The 17846-nt window shown below is 36.2% G+C and overlaps 1 protein-coding gene across 2 annotated transcripts in view; it reads left to right on the top strand.

Moving 5' to 3' along the window:
- TTC28 (tetratricopeptide repeat domain 28) overlaps nt 1-17846 on the top strand; it is a 773448-nt gene that overhangs the window by 155053 nt on the left and 600549 nt on the right. The window lies entirely within an intron of this gene.

The raw sequence follows: 17846 nt of genomic DNA on the forward strand, positions 1-17846 counted from the left end.
TTGTTTCTTTCTGTGTCGAAACCTTTTCATGAATTTTTATAATAGTGGTCTCGTACAGTATTTGTCCTTTTATGATTGACTTTTTCACTCGGCACAACACCATCCAGAATCATCTGTGGTGTGAGATGTTTCGCAGAGTCATCATTGTTCTTTATCGTTTCGTAGTATTCCATCATGTGACTGTATCATAGTTTGTTTATCCATTTATCTGTTGATGGGTACTTTGGTTGTTTCCATCTTTTTGCTATTGTGAATAATGTTGCAGTGTACATGGGTGTGCATATGTTGATTCATATGACAGCTCTTATTTCTCTAGGATATATTCCTAGGACTGGGGTTGTTGATCCTTTCAAAGAACCAACTTTTGGTTTTGTTGATTCTATTTTTTTTTTTTATTCTCTATTTCATTTATTTCTGCTCCAATCTTTATTATTTCCTTTCTTCTGGTGGCTGTGAGCTTCTCTTGCTGTTCTCTTTTTATTTGTTCTAGTTGTAGAGCTAATGGTTTGATTTTGTCCCCCCCTTTCTTTTTATATTTACGCCTATTGCTATAAATTGACCTCTCAGCACTGCCTTCCTTAGCTGTGTCTCATAGGTTTTTGTAGGATGCATTTTCATTCTCATTTGATTCTAGATATTTTTTAATTTCTTCTATTACCCAGTGATTTTTAAGCAAGGTGTTATTCAGTTTCCATATATTTGATTTTTTTTCTTGTTCTTCCTGTTATTTCTATATTGATGGCGTTGTGATCAAAGAAGATGCTTTTTATTCTCTCATTGTTTTGGATTTTGCTGAGGGTTGCTTTGTGGCCTAAGAATTGGTCTGTTGTGGAGAACATTCCATGTGTGTTGAAAAAGAGTGTATACTATGCTGTTGTTGGGTAAAAAAAAAAGAGCCCTCTATATATGTCTATGAGGTCAGGTTGGTTGGTTAAGGCCTTAAGATCTTTATCTTTGCTGAATTTGTTTCTAGATGTTCTGTCCTTTACCAAGAGTGGTGTGTTGAAGTCTCCTAATAGTATTGTGGAATTGTCAATTTCTCTTTTCAGTGCTGTTAGTTTGTTTTATGTATTTTGGAGCCCTGTTTTTGTGTGCATATGTATTTATTATGGTTATGTCATCATGGTGGACTGTCCCTTTTATCATTGTATAATGTCTTTCCCTGTCTTTTATGGCGGATTTTGCCTTAAAGTCTATTTCGTCTGAGATTAGTATTGCCACTCTTGCTGTTTTGTGTTTGCTGTTTGTTAAATATATTTTTTCCATCCTTTTATTTTTAATATACTTTTTTCTTTGTGTCTAATGTGTGTCTCTTGTAGATAGCATATTGATGGGTCATTTTTTTTTTTTTAAATAACTTCTATTGTGCTTTAAGTGAAAGTTTACAAATCAAGTCAGTCCCTCACACAAAAACCCATATACACCTTGCTACACACTCCCAATTACTCTCCCTCTAATGAGAGGGTCATTTTTTTTTTTTTTTTTTTTTTTAATCCATTCTCTCACTGTCTCTTTACGGGTACATTTAAGCCATTTACATTCCATGTGATTATTGTTAGGTGTTTGTTGTTGTCATTTTGCAGTTTCTTTTTTTCTTTTTTGTGCTGGTGTTTCTTTTTTCCATTTACTTTTCTGTACTGAGTTCCTTTTGTTTGTGAATTTTCTTTCATTATTGTAGATTTTGTGTTTACTGAGACTTTATGTTTTTCTTCTTTATTTTGATGAGGTTTCTTATTTTTCTTCGTAGCTACCTTGAAATTTGCCCTTATCTTCCTAAGTTTGATTCAGTCTTTTATTACTTGATATCGCCTTGACTTCGTCTCTATCTGAAAGTTCTGTATCTACACTGTGCATTCCCCTTTTTATTGTTCTGACATTGTTGTCATTTACAGATTGATGTCTCTAGTTCTCTATTTTTGAATCTTTTAGTTTTGTTTTATCCTTGAGAGTTTATTACCTTGGTCAGTGTTTGGCTGATACTGACCTATGTCCTAGATTCTGGTTGTTGTCTGATGTTGTTAGTTCTCTAACCAAAGGACTCCCTTTAATAATTCTTGTAAGTTTGGTTTGATTTTTACAAATTCCCTTAATTTCTGTTTATCTGGAAATATAATTCTGTGCAGGTGCTTTTCTGTATGCAGGGTTGCTGGCTTTATTCCAAGATGGCAGTGTTGAGTCATTCCTTTTGGTCAGGAACCTCCAAACCGTATCTCTATTCCTTCCCCATCTTCTGTTGCCTTCTTCTTCTACTTAGTAACTTCCAATCTAATACTTTATCCATTCATTTAAGGTTTAGGTTCTAGGACTGATGTCTGTATCTGTTTTATTTGGTTTTTTGGGTCTTTGTTGTAGCAGAATGGCTTATTGTGTCTGACTAGTCTGCCATCTTGGCTCTGCCCCCTACTTAGTCATTTATTGATGGTAAATTATTTATTCATGTTCATTCATCATCTCTCAGAAATGAGTTTTTAAAATTTCAAACAGGCTCTGTTAAAAATAGTTTTTAATAGTTGTGAATTTTGATAAAATGATGAATTATTCAGAATTTAGTTTTTCACACTCTTCTTCCTCTAGTAAGCACTACTTAGCTTTCATGTAGGTTTTAAGAGAGGAGTGGAAAAGGAGGGGGAGGCAGAAGGATGGATAAAATGAGATTGGCAATGTAAATCTCTTAGTATTGTGCTTGGCATTTATTAAGCACTTTATAAAAATTATTCTTATTGTCACTGCTGTTATTTTTATTACCATTAAAACAACTTACCTCTTCTCTATTGGATTTCTTTAGGATACCCCTTTCCCCCATTTTTAAAATTTTTATTTTAAGATTTTAGCTCTTTGGGTTCTGGAGTCACACATATTTGGCTTCATTTCACTGCTTTACTACTTATAGGTATGATTTTGAACAAATTACTGAATCTTTGTAATTCTCAGTTTCCACTCTCTCAAATGGAACTAATAGGATTTATTTCATAGGTTTCTTGTGAGAGTTATATGAGAACAAGAAAATAGTGTTTAGCTCAGTGCTGGCACATACTAAATGATCAGTCAGTGCTCATGTGTTAATGGGTATTGTTGATTTAATGGTCTAGATCTTACCAATTATATGCTTTCTTATGATCTTTCTGAAATGCATGCTTCCATCAAGAAATAATCTCAGTGATAGGGGTGAGATGGTGTGACAGGTGGAAGGAGAAAGCTGTCTGAGCAAGGAACACATTTTGGTGCTTCTTACTTGGTATATGTCCTGCTGTTCCTTCTGTGCACTGTGGGAAGGAGGTAGCCTATGGGAAAGTAATTATATTTTTGAAAAGTAAGAAGAGAATTCACTAATTTAGAGAAAGATTACATATGAAAAGTCAGCTATAATTAAGCTTGAAGCTCTCTGTTGTGGTCCACTTTGAGTGGTGAAAACATGTGATCAAGAATCACTGCATAGATTGATAGGAGAGGACAAAAAACTATTAAATAACAGCATCATTAGCTTTTCATTTTTCTAAAGCAAATCCTGTAGGGAAGTAACTTGCTATTGAAGCCAGAAGGGCTGATTTGTCTTAATCGAGGTTCTAATATAATAGATTATGATTAGTGCCATGTAGTATTACAGGCTTAAAAGCTTTTATTGATAGAAATTTCCAAAAGTATATTGGAGACTGTCATATAAATAATATTTGGCTAGTTATGTAATTCTACTTCTCCTGAGATTCAACAGACTTAAGGCTTTGGTAAATTATAAGAAACTGAAACAAATGGGAAAAAAAGCCAGGGGTAGAGGGAGAGGTCATTACTCTGTATCAGCCAGTCTTTTAATACTTGAATTTTTTGTTGAGAAGTTAATAAAAAATTGGAAACCATTGTTCTTTTTTCCTCACTTTACCTAAATTGTTACTTCACCTATGATAAAGTGCTTAAGTGCTTCTCAAAATTTTCTATAAAAGTATCCCTAAAGACAAAGTTTGTTCTGCTTCTTGGGAAGTTTGGCCAGAGCGGGCCACTGTGACTGGGAGAGTTCTTTTTAAGCTTAGTAATTCATGTGAATTTTGCATTTTACTTACTCCATAACATATTGATGTTGGTTTTGATAACAGATGATTCAACTCTTAAGCCTTAAACCAAAATTATCCCTTGAGGTCACCTCTTAGTTAAATAACAGACTGGCTCATAAAATAAAGAATATCACCTGTGAGTAATGCAGTCCTTTAAAAAAAACCATCTATATGAGACCAAAAGGTCCAAAGCTACTGAAAAGGAAAGATGAGAAGGTAAGGGGGCAAGGAGACGAGAGTACTGGAAATGGTATAATCAGAAAGGAATAAGTGAGAATGATGACAGATTGTGAAAAATGAAGCTAATATCACTGAATAATTTGTGTAGAAATTGTTAAATGGGAACCTAATTTGCTGTGTAAACTTTTACCTTGAAGACAATAAAATATTATTAAAAACAAATGAGCAAAAAACCAGATGATCGAGATTATTTTCCAGTGAGCAAAATTGATGCTGCAGGAAGATGCACCATGTTTTTTCTGTGGTTTGGGTTCCCTCTCCATCACTGTCCCTTTGCCAGAGGTTCACATATTACTGAGACTATTGTTTCTGCCATTTGGATAAAACCCAACTTAGATGGAGGGTCTGCTGAAAGGTTATAGAGAATCCTTTGCAAAGGCTTTATCTAGCATGTGTATTGTACCATACTGAGGCTGGTTATCTTTCTTCCTCACTCCCTTAAGTTTTCTGAAAAGAATGTGGTCATTTCAGTGCCAGGTTTGGCATTGAACCATAGCTTTACTATTTCCTCTGCTTGCTGTGTGACTGAGAACAAATCACTTAATCTTTCTGTGGATTGGTGTCCTCGTTTATAAAATAGAAGTAATGATGCAGCTCCCTCATTGGGCTGTTTCGAGGAGAGATGAGACAACCTAGTAAAGTGCCCAGCACACAGAAAACTCTCAGATATTGACTTTCTTTCCGTGCCTCCGCCTCCCCCAATTCTGCTTTGGCAATCTGAGAGAGCAGAACTAGAGCAGATTTTGCCTTGTTAAGGTACGTCAAGAGTGTATCCCCATGACTGCCCAGGGTGACTATTGATGACCTCAGTCCTATTTGGAAGGGGGAGGGGGGTGAGTCCAACCCTACCCCAGTAATGGTGGCAGCTGATTCAGGCTGTGCAGATTTTCTTTTTTAAATAAGCCCATGCTCTTTTTCTTGAAAAATTTCTGTTAGCAGCAACAGTAAACACCCAGATGACCTGGCTTTCAGTAGCATGGAGTTAAAGAGATCAAACACATCAAGATTGAACTGTGGGGTTTCCTGACAAATGTAGTAGAAGGCTTCAGTGTCTCCTGATCAACTCCCCTTTGGATTTTAGGGTTGCTGAGCCGTGGTGGCACAGTTTTTAAGGCACTCGGCTGCTAACCAAAAGGTCGGCAGTTCCAGCCACTCCTTGGGAGAAAGATGTGGCAGTCTGCTTCCATAAAGATCACAGCCTTGAAAACTCTATGGGGCAGTTCTCCTCTGTCCTATAGGATTGCTATAAGTACAGTTGACTCCACAACACTGAGCGCATGTGTGCGTAAGCCTCATTAGAGTTATAGTGAGAAAAGAGCTGGGTGAATCTGTCATGAGGCTAAATTGAATGATTTATTTTTAAATTAATAATATCTTAAATACTTTTTTTTTTTTTTTAATACTTGAGAAAGGGAAACTTTGGGTCTCTTTAATGACGCCAGCTTCACAGTGTGCTTGCTATGTTTTGTCTGTCTTTTAGGCACTGGGGATACAGAAGTGAAAAAGCAGAATTACAACTTGTGATTTCAGAGTTTTCATATTTATATACTAATTGAGAAGAAAGACAATAAATAAAATAGTACAGATTGTGATAAACATAAAGAGGTAAACAGAGTATTAAAGAATAATAGGAGAGACTTATTTTAGATAGGGTAGTCAGGGAAGATGAGTCTCTGCATGGTGCAAAGTGTTAAGTGCTCAACTACTAACTGAAAGGTTGGCCATTTGAACCTACCCAGAGGGACCTTGGAAGACAGGCCTGGCAATCTGTTTCCAAAAGGCCTTGAAAATCCTATGGAGCAGTTTTACTGTGCACGTGTGGGGTCACCATGACTCGAAGGCAACCCGCAACAAAAACAAATCAGGGAAGACATTTCTGAGAAGATGACTTTGAAAGTGCTACCTGGAAGTTAAGAAGCATCTAGTTCTATGAGGAGTCCTGGAGCACAAATACTGAGGTTAAACAAATTCTGTGTGTTCTGTCTACTGATAGAGGGGCTCACTTTAGTATCTAAGTGAAATGTGGGAATACCTTGGACTATGGTAATAGCAGTAAAGACCGAAAGCAGCGGAGGTATATGAGATATATATTGGAGATAGAATTGATAGGACTTGGTGATGAAACGTGGTATAAGGAAAAGGAAGAAACAGAGCTGACTTTGAGGTTCCTGTCTTTGATAATTGTTGGGAAGGATCAGACTAGGGAAGGAGATGGAGCAAATCATCTGCATTCCGGAGAATTAAAAAATGTATTCTTTTCTTGGTGTGCTTCAACTTGGTATTTTGCTTTGACCTGCATTCCAGTCCATCAATCCTCTTTTTTTGCTGTATTTAGTCTGCTATTCAACTCATCTATTGAGTCCTAATTTCAGTGGTTGTTTTTTAACTATAATATTTTAATTCTCTATTTTTAAATTTTAAAATTCTCTGCTGAAATGCTCAACCTTTCGTCAATATTTTGTTTTTCCTATTTTCTTAAATCTGCTAATCTTGCTTAAAAGTCCTCATTTGCTAACTCCAATTTCTAAATCACTTAGGATTCAATTGCCTGTGTTTCCTCTTGGTTATCTACCGTATGATCCTCTCTCTTGGAATATGAGATATATTTTGATTGAAAGCTGGACATTGTGTATAAAAATTGGCAAGTCTACAAATAATGTCATCTTCTAAGAGAAGTTTACTTGTTTCTTTGCTAGAGAGATAGAATAAAAGCTGATCATTTTAATCCAATCAGGGATTGAGGTGAGGCTAGGGTAGCCTAGCTTTCTAGAGCTTTCAACTGAGACCGCTGTGCGTTCACCGAGGCTCCTTTCCCTGATGGGTTCTAAACTCTAATTCTTGTCTTTCCAGCATTACGAGAGTGCTGAAATTTTTTTCCCCAGCTTTTCAGAGACTTTTTGCTTAGCTTTTTAGCTTCCTTCCTGTACAATTCAGCAAATGTTTTGAAGGAGAAACTGGCTGTGTGTCAGCTTAGTTCTGTACCTCTCTCTTCTCTATGGGATCTTAGCCCCTCAAGTTTGGGGCTAATTTTATCTTACTAGCCCCAGCAGAGGATCCCTGGTGGTGCAGTGGTTAAATGCTTGGCTGTTAGCCAAAAGGTCAGCGGTTTAAACCCACCAGCTTCTCCACAGGAGAAAGATGTGGCAGACTGCTTCAATAAAGATTGTAGCCTTGAAAACCCTATGGGGCAGTTCTGTTCTGCCCTATAGGTTCGCTGTGAGTTGTAATTGACTCGATGGCAATGGGTAGTCCAAGAAATCCGTCAAAAGTTCTGCTTGTTTCTGTGTTTTCCAGGAGCAACCAACCTGTCGCATGCGGGAAAGTCTGCATAGAGTCTTAGCCTCTTGATCTTTGCCCAGAATTAGCAATGCTCCAGAGAAAGAGGAGTAGCAGAAGATGTGCTTGCCTTTCTGTTCTTTTCTATTCTCTGGGATCTTGGATCCTCTAATCCCAGTTGCTTCGTCAGCTCTCTCTGATGACTTTAAAGAAAGAGTCTTAAAAATACATATTACCTGGAGTTTTGGGGATATTTTTGTTGGGAGAGTTGGTCTGCCACAAGCTAGTCCATTCTATGTGAAATCTGATGTAACTGGATAATTTTGCTGCTTTTTCTTACGAATAAATCCAGCATTGTTGGTCAGAGAAATATACTAGCTTTTATAATTTTGTTCCTATCTGTGCTGTTGACCTTCAGTTATTCACTGTAAGAAGGCAAAGTTTTAGTACAAATTGCTCCAGACCCTGGAGATGTGTATGTATATGAGACACTAGTTTATGAAAAATTTTTGTATAATTATCAGTTTCAAGATTTTATTCATTTGGTCTTTTCAACTTTGTGAGGATTAGTATTTTTATCTTCTTCAATTTTCCAGTTAAGAGTTGAGTTTGGAAAGACTATGACTTCCTATTTGTTGTTCCTTTGCTGCTGTTGAGTACAGTTAGGTCTCAAATTCAGATCATATGGCACCAAATACAATACCTACTCCTCACTTATCAACATGGTTAGGTTCCAATGACCAGGCCATTAGGTGAAAATCGGCATTAATCAAAAATGGAGGATGACCACATCAGATCACAAATGGAAGATGACTACATCATTATGTAACTGCCAAATTACATCATTATATAACTGTCAAATTACATCATTACAAAACTGCCGACCACTGAGAATTGTGGCCCAGCCACATTGACACATAAGCTTGACCACCATTGCCATCGTTACTCTTGCCTTGCATGTTGATACTTCTTACTGCCAGCTATGTGTAGTTAATGTGCAGAATAGTTGGATAGTAGATTTTTTACTATTGGTATAGATGCAAAACGTCACATGACGAGATAGTTGATAAGTGAGGAGTGGTTGTATATTTTTTCTCACCTGTGTCCATTTGGAACTGTAGAAACTGATTTTTCTGTAAACCAATTTGTCTGACTGACTAGTAGAGACAATATGAAGTAGAAGAACTGTAAAGTAGTATATCTCTTACAGGTATACTCAAATAATTCTTTTTTTTTTCTCTAATTTTTTTAAGTATAATACAGAGCTCACAAATAGTACTGTTTTGCTTTAACTGTCAACACTTAAAAGTGATAAATTTTCTTCTAGTCAGTTTTTCTTCATTCTCTAGTTTGGTAAAATTACCAAAGCAAAATTTAAGTGCCAGAAGAGAAATAAGATCCTTGGATAATCCATACATTGATGAACTGTTTTAGTCGATTCCTAGCGGTCCCAGGTTACTGTGAGGTTTGAGTTCCTCGATGTGGTTTTTAAAATATTTGTCAGCTGTCTCTTGTGCTATTATCAATCATTTGCTTCTTGTTTATACCTCCCTACTCTCCTTCTAAGGTTTTTGATTTGATTGGAAAATCAGATAACAAGAATGTCAAAATTGTTTTAAAAAATATCATCTTTGGACATTAGAGGACAGACAGAGTAGCTTTTCTTTATTTTATAAATAATGAAATCGAGACCCAGAAAAGTGAAATGCCTTGCCCAAGGCATAGCAAATTAGTTAACACAGGACAAGAAGAACTGAGTTTTGTTTGCTATGTGCTGTACAATACTCTTCAATTTCCCCTTAACTTTAGTTTTTGGGTCCTGAACGAGGGGCTAGGTGACTCTAATGAGTAAAGCACGTCCGTTTTGAATGTTCAGGGACCTTTTTCTGCTTCCTTACTGATTGATAGATTAATTCTGCCAGACATGTTACTTCAATATAAGTTCGGTGTGTGTGTGTGTGTGTGTGTGTGTGTTTTATACTTATTTAATCTTAATACTAATTCTGAAAAACATAAGCCAATCATCTGTAATCATAGAACCGGTACCTGTTAATATAAACAAACCAGTTAACATCTCGGATTACCGAAACTCATGCAGCTGAAATGCTAAAGCAGTCTTCATTTACTTGAATCTGAAATTTCCATGCTGAAGACAGAGAAAGCCAATGATGGGAATATTTTACAATTCCTGCTAAAAGTTGCTGAGTGTAATAAGTATAGATGCCTAATAAATGTTTGAAAAACAGCCTGTCTAAAAACTTCAGGAAAAGAAAAATTGCTTAATATCCACTTTGAATGGGTTCACATTTAATATATTACAAAGTATTGAAGCAATGTTGGGGAAGTAAAGAGTTGAAAGCATTTTCTCCCTACAGTCATAATTAAAATAGGCACAATGTCACTTTAAATAAATATATATCCAATATTTAAGTAATCTAAATGACTTTATGAAGTTTTTTTCAGTTAGGAAGAATTGTGGGATCCTAGATTAACCTGGCTTTTGGGAATGGAAATTCTTGAGCCTGAAGTCTGAGACATTCTGTAGCTAAGAGGTTATGAGTATTTTCCTCACGACAAACAGTCTTGCCGTTCGCCTCCATCTGGGCTTAACTAGAAGGTTGATTGCCATGATTCTGGCTGTCTGGGATTTGTCTAGAATTCTCTGCACTTTGTATTGCAAGCTATTTGCCTATCTCTTGTGGAAACATTTTTTTATCCTTAAATTGGTAATTATGTTGGATGTGTCACACCTTTGATGAAGCTCTACTTTGCCTAGAATAGCACAAGAGCTGGTTGGAAGACATTTATTTTCAGAATTGACTCAATGGGCATGGGTTTGGTTTTTGGTTTATTTAGACTTAATAGTTTTAATTATTAGGACCCATCAATTTTTACATTTAAGAAGGCAGTTCTTGTGTCCTGTTTTTAGGGGACCATTGTCCTCGGATACTGGACAATAAATAGAACAGAATTAGAAATGGAATGTACCAGGGAGCCTAGTAAATACTGGGGTTGGGGAGTAGTGTGCTGAGTAATTTAAGAATTATATATATTTTAAACTGAATAGTTATTCCATATCTTTGATCTTAGTTATACAGGTTTATCATTTACCTTTGAATTTCAAAGAATGGTAGAAGATTTCTGTTTTTATCCTGTTTGCTTTCATCCTATAGAAACTACAATTTTGGTCCCAAGCTCCTCTGTTATCTGGCTGGTCCTTGGGGAACTTTGAGATTTATACCTTTATCGTAAGTCTCTTTAAACTTCATCAGTTAGATGTAGAGGAAATCTGGTGGGCTTCAGAGTCAGAAACACTTGGTTTGAAAACTTAACTCTGCCACTTACTGACTGTGCCACCCTGGACAAGGTCTCCTCTAAGCCCAAGTTCCTCACTCATAAAATGAATATAACTTTAGAGTTGTAGTGAGTGTTATTGGAGACCTGGGGGCGTGGTGATGTAAGTGTTTGACTGCTAACCAGAAGGTCGGCAGCTCAAATTTACCAGCCGCTCCTTGGAAACCCTATGGAGCAGTTCTGCTCTGTGCTACAGGGCTGCTATGAGTTGGATTCGACTTCATGCAACGGGTTTGAGTTAGTGCTATTGACCGTGTGTGAAAAGTATTATCCTGGCATATATTTTACAATTTAATCATTGATTTTTCAGAACTATTTTTGTGTCTTATGTTTCTAAATAGATTTTGTTTTTAATATGCTTAAATATTTCTTAAGAAGCATCACATGTCTAGAAGACATATTCATGCTTCAGAAAAAGTTCATAGCGTCACTGTCTTAACTTACTATTTACATTAAAATATGAATAATAAAATCATCTCTTTTCCAAATCATATGAATTCACTGAAACGTTCTTATAAAGGAAATGTTACTATTCAATTTTTTAAAAAGATGTAATAGATATGCTATATGATAGAAATTTTTATATTTTACAAAATTTCAGATCCCACCATGTATACCATTTGTGTGAAGGGCTAAATGAAGAGGTGCTAAGGCATTTCAGAAAAGAGTGCTGGACTCTGTCGCGTTGCCCAAGGATTACCTATTTTTACACAAATAATGCAAGCATTATGCCAGAACCGTTTTACTTAATTACATCGTTTCAGTGCTTTATATATGCGGGCGTGTTATTTATGTGGGCCCATTATTTGTGGAAAAAGTAGAGTAAGTCTCTTGACATTCACCTCAAAACCCTGAACAGTTTGTGCTAAAGAGTTCTGGTGTTTGTTAAACTACTTTAGTAACCAAAATACTGTGGAGCAAGACCTCATCGGAAATCCTTCAGCAATGTCTTCTTACTTTAGAGTTCTTACACTTACATGTGTGGTTGTATATTATAAATATTATAGACCAATGGAAAAAAAAATAGTCTGATGTGAGTAATGTTGCTTTTTCCTCAAGTTTTCACTGATTTGAAAAGTAAGCAGAGCCTTTAATTCATCTTTGAAAATAATTATCAAGGTTTTCACTATCTTGAAAGATCATGGAACCCATTATATAGTCATTTGTTAATTCTGTAAATGGGATGTTTCAATTAGAAAAATCAGAATATTATTGAAAGCTTTTCTTTGATAGAAAAGCTGCTTTGATTTTTATTTCATAATCATTAATTAAAAATATCAGTTACAAGAATTATGATTTACAGCTCACACAGTAATTTTCATCCATCTTCGTAATAAAAATTCACCATGTAATCTCTTCCACAAAAAGACAGTAAACAGCACCTGCCAAAGCGCTGTAGCAATAAGAGCCATCAAATGTGTATTCACTTCACTATGCAAAACAACCGTGAAAGAGTTAATAAAGGCTGAATACATTACAAGATTACAAAGATTTTTATTTATTAGGGGATAGGGAGGGTACGGAGTATATGGGATAAAGCATTAATAACCTTTCCAGTCTGCAGGATCGACCTGTTGCTTTGGAACTACTCTCGTAGCCCCACAGGGACTGTGAAACTGTGTTTTGGTGGTCTATCGGAGAGGTTCAACTTGGCAAGTGTAGTGCCGAATGATGTCATTGAATGCATACCATATGTACTGAGAGCGAATACTATTCTCACTGCTGTGCATAAGCATATGTAAGTGTTGGAATGGAAAAATCATTTTTATGAAAATACAGAGAAGTGAAACAAGAATGTTCTGTCCTGGGTCTGATCATATCACCAGTAGCTGCCAAGTACGAATGCTCCTTGTAAGTTTTCCTCTTAATTCTCCAGCTTCCGCCCGTTGCCTCTCAGAAGTTGTCCATTCGGAAGGCCTTATTCAGCATGTTCTTTTCCTTGATATAGTACGAACACCAAATGAAAGTTTCATTTTCTCCATTGAAATAAAGCTCAGCAGATGGAAATGATTAATTGATTTAGTGAACTTGCCAAATTGTTCTCTTTTTCCCTGTAGAGCAGGGTTATCTCAGAGAGATTCCTACTGCTAATCATTATTCTCTCATTAATATATCAGAAAGAATATAGTTGTTGTATTTTAATTATTCTCACTACTATTATTTAACACATTACAGGGCAGCAATGGATATGTTAAATAAATGAAATAAATAAAGCAATTGATTCCTATTTAGAATTTATAGCCTATAAAATAGAATACATAGAAATGCAAAAACGTGAAGTACCCAGTTATTTTATTCTTAAGGTTTTGTTAGCAAGTTACACTGTCCTTAGTAGAAGTACAGTGGCATATTTCTAACCTCAGATATATGCCATCTTAAGATCTTAAACTGTTTTGTATTATATGTAAAAAACAGCTCACATAATAAACAGTGTGATTTTAATGGAGCCCCTGTTTGGCACAAATGGTTAAGCTATTGACTACTAACTGAAATGTTAGTGGTTTGGACCCTCCCAGAGGTGCCTCAGAAGAAAGGCCTTGCAATCTGCTTCTGAAAGGTCATAGCCTTGAAAACCCTAGGGTGCACAGTGCTGTTCTAAAACGTATGAGGTCACCGTGAGTCGTAATTGACTTTACATCAACTGGTTTTTTGTTGGTCTTTTTTTTGGCCCTGATTTAAAAATATTTGTAAAAACAAAAGCAAATTTTGCCCATTATGGGGCACCAGAACACAAAGTGAATACAAATAAGAAAATAAAAATATTAGTATAATAGAATTGGGTTAACGGTTGGTTATATTTCCTTCCAGTTTTTTTGTATTTATACACATATGTACATACGTGACATATATGTGCATATAGACATACACACACACACACAAAAAACCCAAACCCAGTGCCGTCGAGTCGATTCCTACTCACAGCGACCCTATAGGACAGAATAGAACTGCCCAGTAGAGTTTCCAAGGAGCGCCTGGCAGATTCGAACTGCCGACCCTTTGGTTAGCAGCTGTAGCACTTAACCACTACGCCACCAGGGTTTCCACATAGACATACGTGTATATTTTTATTTTTGCAAAATTTAGAGACTTTTTCTAGACTGTTTTTACTTAATATTATATCATATATTCTCATGTCAGTAAAATATTTCTGGAAATCCTATTTTTAATGAGAAATGTTTTTGTTTTAAAAAGGAAATGTTGCCTTTTGGACTATGTGTTGTTTTCCTTTTCAACTTCTAAAGTTTCAGCCAAGGATCCGACAGGGAGGATTAAATATTGAGGTAGTTGGTGCTGTCATTATGACACATTCACTCTCACTTTAACCCTTTTCATTCTGTGTTGGGGTATGACTCCTGCAGATAAAAAACAAGAGCTAATATCTTCCTGATTTTGCATCGGAAATTCAAAGTGTGCGTTGGTTAGAAACCACTATTTACTGTGTTGTCTTGAGTATGAATATTTAAGAATGCATATCCAGGTGAAAATATTCAAAAGTGAAGTGCAGGACACAAAATTCATGTGGAAAATAATTTTTTCCATTAAAATATGTTTTATTATGGAAACTTTCAAACTCAAAAAAGTAGAGAGAATAGTATAATGAACCTGTTACCCAGCCTAAAAAATTATCAGCTCTTAGACAATCTTATTTTACCTCTGAATTTCCCTACCCTCTCCCATTGGATTCTTTTTGAAGCAAATACTAGACATCATATCAGGAAAGTACTTTTTATTAAGAGTGGGCCTTTCTCCAGAGCTGGGATGGACAACCCCAGAAGTTGACTCTTCTGTAGTCAAGTGTCAGAAAAATACTATGATGGAGAGAGACTAAAATTCTTTTGAAACACTGTACTAGATGCTGAAGATACAGATTTAAAAGACATTGACCATTCCTTCACAGAGCTCACTTTCTGGGGGAGGATACAGGTAAGAACTACATAACTGTAATACAATAGAGCAAGTGCCGAGCTCTGTCTGTCTGTCTGTCTATCTATCTAATCTATGTGTACCCACACATATGTATAGGCTGCTATAGGAATACCTAGGAGAATTACCTAACCCAGGGTGTAAAAGTACATGTGATTAATAATTATTCTTTGTGTATCTAGCTTTTAGTTATTTATATAAAAAATTTTTTTAAAGTCCTGTCCTCGTGAAGACCAGGAGGAGATACCAGAGAGGGGTTGAGAACAATTTGGTTTCTACTTATTACACAGATGAGCAGGAAAATAGTTTTTTTACCTTTACCATATTCATCATCAAGTTGCTGTAGAACACAGGAATAGAAATGTGTGGTGTTTTATTGCCAGGTTTATATTAAAGATCAAAGTCTGTAAATGTAGCAAATATAACAAATTATGGATTTACATGAGTCTATAGACTCAAGTGTAGTTGTGAGTGAGTTAGAGAGAAGCTCATCTTTCCACTACTGATCCTCGCTTTATCTGGTGTATTTTTTCATGAGCCCGACTCCACAGGAAATGCTTTCCCTCTGAAGCATGAATCACAGAGGGCCTGTCAGACTTTCATGTGAGATGGACAATTATTATGAAACTAGCAGTCGTTAGACTGGTGGTTAGAATCTGTCACAGGCTGCTACTGAGTGGAACTAATGACTACTTATTAATTTTTATCAGATAGTTCTATTATTTATTATCATCTTGATAGTCTGTAAGTTTTTTTAAAGATCTTAGCTAATTCATAATTTCTTCAGAAAGGAGTCCACACAATTCATACTATGTTGCTAGTCAATAAGTTTCTGTTGATTTGGACTCACAGCAATCCTATATGACAGAGTAGAACTGCCCCATTGGATTTCCAAGGCTGCAGTCTTTATGGAAGCAGACGGCCACATCTTTCTCCCTGGGAGAAGCTGGGTGGTTTGAATAGCTGATGTGTTTTTTAGCAGTCTAGTGCTTAACCACTGCACTACCAGGGCTTCTTAAGTGGTATCTAGTGATACTGAAATCAGTTGATGAACATTTTCCAAGCAGCAACCCTCTCCAGTACAGGGACAATGGGGATTAAGCTGTATTAGATCGATATTGGTACTCCATTGTAGAAACAGCTTATATCTCTTAACTGGGGGTAATCAGGTGGATTTTCCAGGCTTTGGTTATAGACCATCACCCAAAATAGTAATTCTTTTCCGTTCTATTTTGGAAATACATGTAGGGATAGTTTATTAACCATGTATGCATTTCCTAAAAGATGTGCTGAAAAAACACGTGCTTTTATAAATACTAGAGAAAGTTTTTCATTCCAATCAACTTTTCCACTTAAAACATCAGAACACGATAAATAAAACTCAAAGTTGAATGGCATTTCAAAAATTCATTGCATCAAAAGAGAAGAGGCATTGAAAATGTGAATAGGTAAAGTTTAGGTTTTTAAAATATTTTCTAACATTGCAGAGATTATGTTAATGACAAGAGGAATAGCAATATGAAATTCCTGTAGTGTTTATTTGCATTGTCATGAAAAGCCAAAAATTTGAAATTTACTTGGAAAAGAATTGCTCAATAAATTGCTAATTCATTTTTTAAAAATCTGGATCAACAAATAGGATTTATTGAAATTTATATGAAAGTTGTTCTAGCAGGAGGTCTTGTTAGAAGTAAAATAAATATCATATATGTTAAACTGGCTTTATCAAATCTGGAGGACAGGTATTCTGAGAGTCAAAGTGTAAAGCTGCTTTCTGTGTAGGCTACATACGTTTTGAAGTAGCATCCTGATCTTATATTTATTTCATGTCTGTATCCTGCAATGAAAAAAAGAACTTCCCTCTCCATTCCCACTAATACTACCCTAGTTCTGACCCACATGAACCTAAAAAAATTTTGTTCATTTATAATATATACACAGAAAAGCACACAAATCATGAATGTACAAGCGTGAACACACCCGTGTAAACACCACTCAGGTTGAAGAAATAGAATATTACCACATTTAGAAGCTCCCTCCCAATCATTAACCGCTTATTCCTCTCCAGAGGTAACCATTACCCTCACATCTAACACCACTGACTTTGAACTTTCTTTAAATGGAATCTGACAACATGTATTCTTTTGTGGCTTCTGTACGTTCTGACTTCTTTTGCCAGAATACATTTGTGAGATTGATTTGTGTTGTGTGTAACAGTAGTTTGTTCACTTTTATTGCTGTATATACAACAATTGACTTACTCATTCTGTTGTTGGTGGACATTTGGATTGTCTCCAAGTTATGGCTATTATGAATAATGATGCTATGGTCATTCTTGGGTATATCTTTTTGTGCACATGAGTGCACATTTCTGTTAGGTATCTATACCTTAGAATGCAATTACTGGGTCATAGGGTAAGTGTATGTTCAATGCTGTAGGTAAAGTCAAGCAGTTGTACCAGTTTGAACCAGGGCTTTGAACTGGTTGGAACTGGTTCAGTCCTGGCTGAAGCGAAACCAGAACAGACCCAAATTTTTAGATTTTGGGTGATCCAGAATGGCAACTGGAATGGGAAAAATTACGGGCAGAATCCCTGGAATGGGAGACATGGAAGAGGTGTAGTGAGACTTTCAGGAACCTGATGCGTGAGATTGGATTATTGGCAGTACTATAAAGAGTGACACACATTCAAAGTAGCGTGGTAGGTTGCTGTCTTGGAGGCAGGTACTGCTGTTTTCAACTGTGCTCAAGATCCGAGGGGCAGAAGATTTGGTTCCTATGCAATGAGTATGCTGTCCTTGTTTTCTATGAGGGAGATTAAATTTCTACCAGGGCTTCAACCCATAATTTTCCCCATTCCAATTATGGTTCCGGCTCACCCAGATGCTAAAAATTCGAGTCTGTTCTGGTGTTGCTTTTTCGGCTGTGACTGGATTGTGAAGAACCGGTTTGAAGCTCTGATTTGAACTCCCACAAGGAATTTATGAGAATTCTGGTTTCTCCATATC

The sequence above is a fragment of the Elephas maximus genome, chromosome 22 (assembly GCF_024166365.1).
Source record: "Elephas maximus indicus isolate mEleMax1 chromosome 22, mEleMax1 primary haplotype, whole genome shotgun sequence".
Lineage (NCBI taxonomy): Eukaryota > Metazoa > Chordata > Mammalia > Proboscidea > Elephantidae > Elephas > Elephas maximus.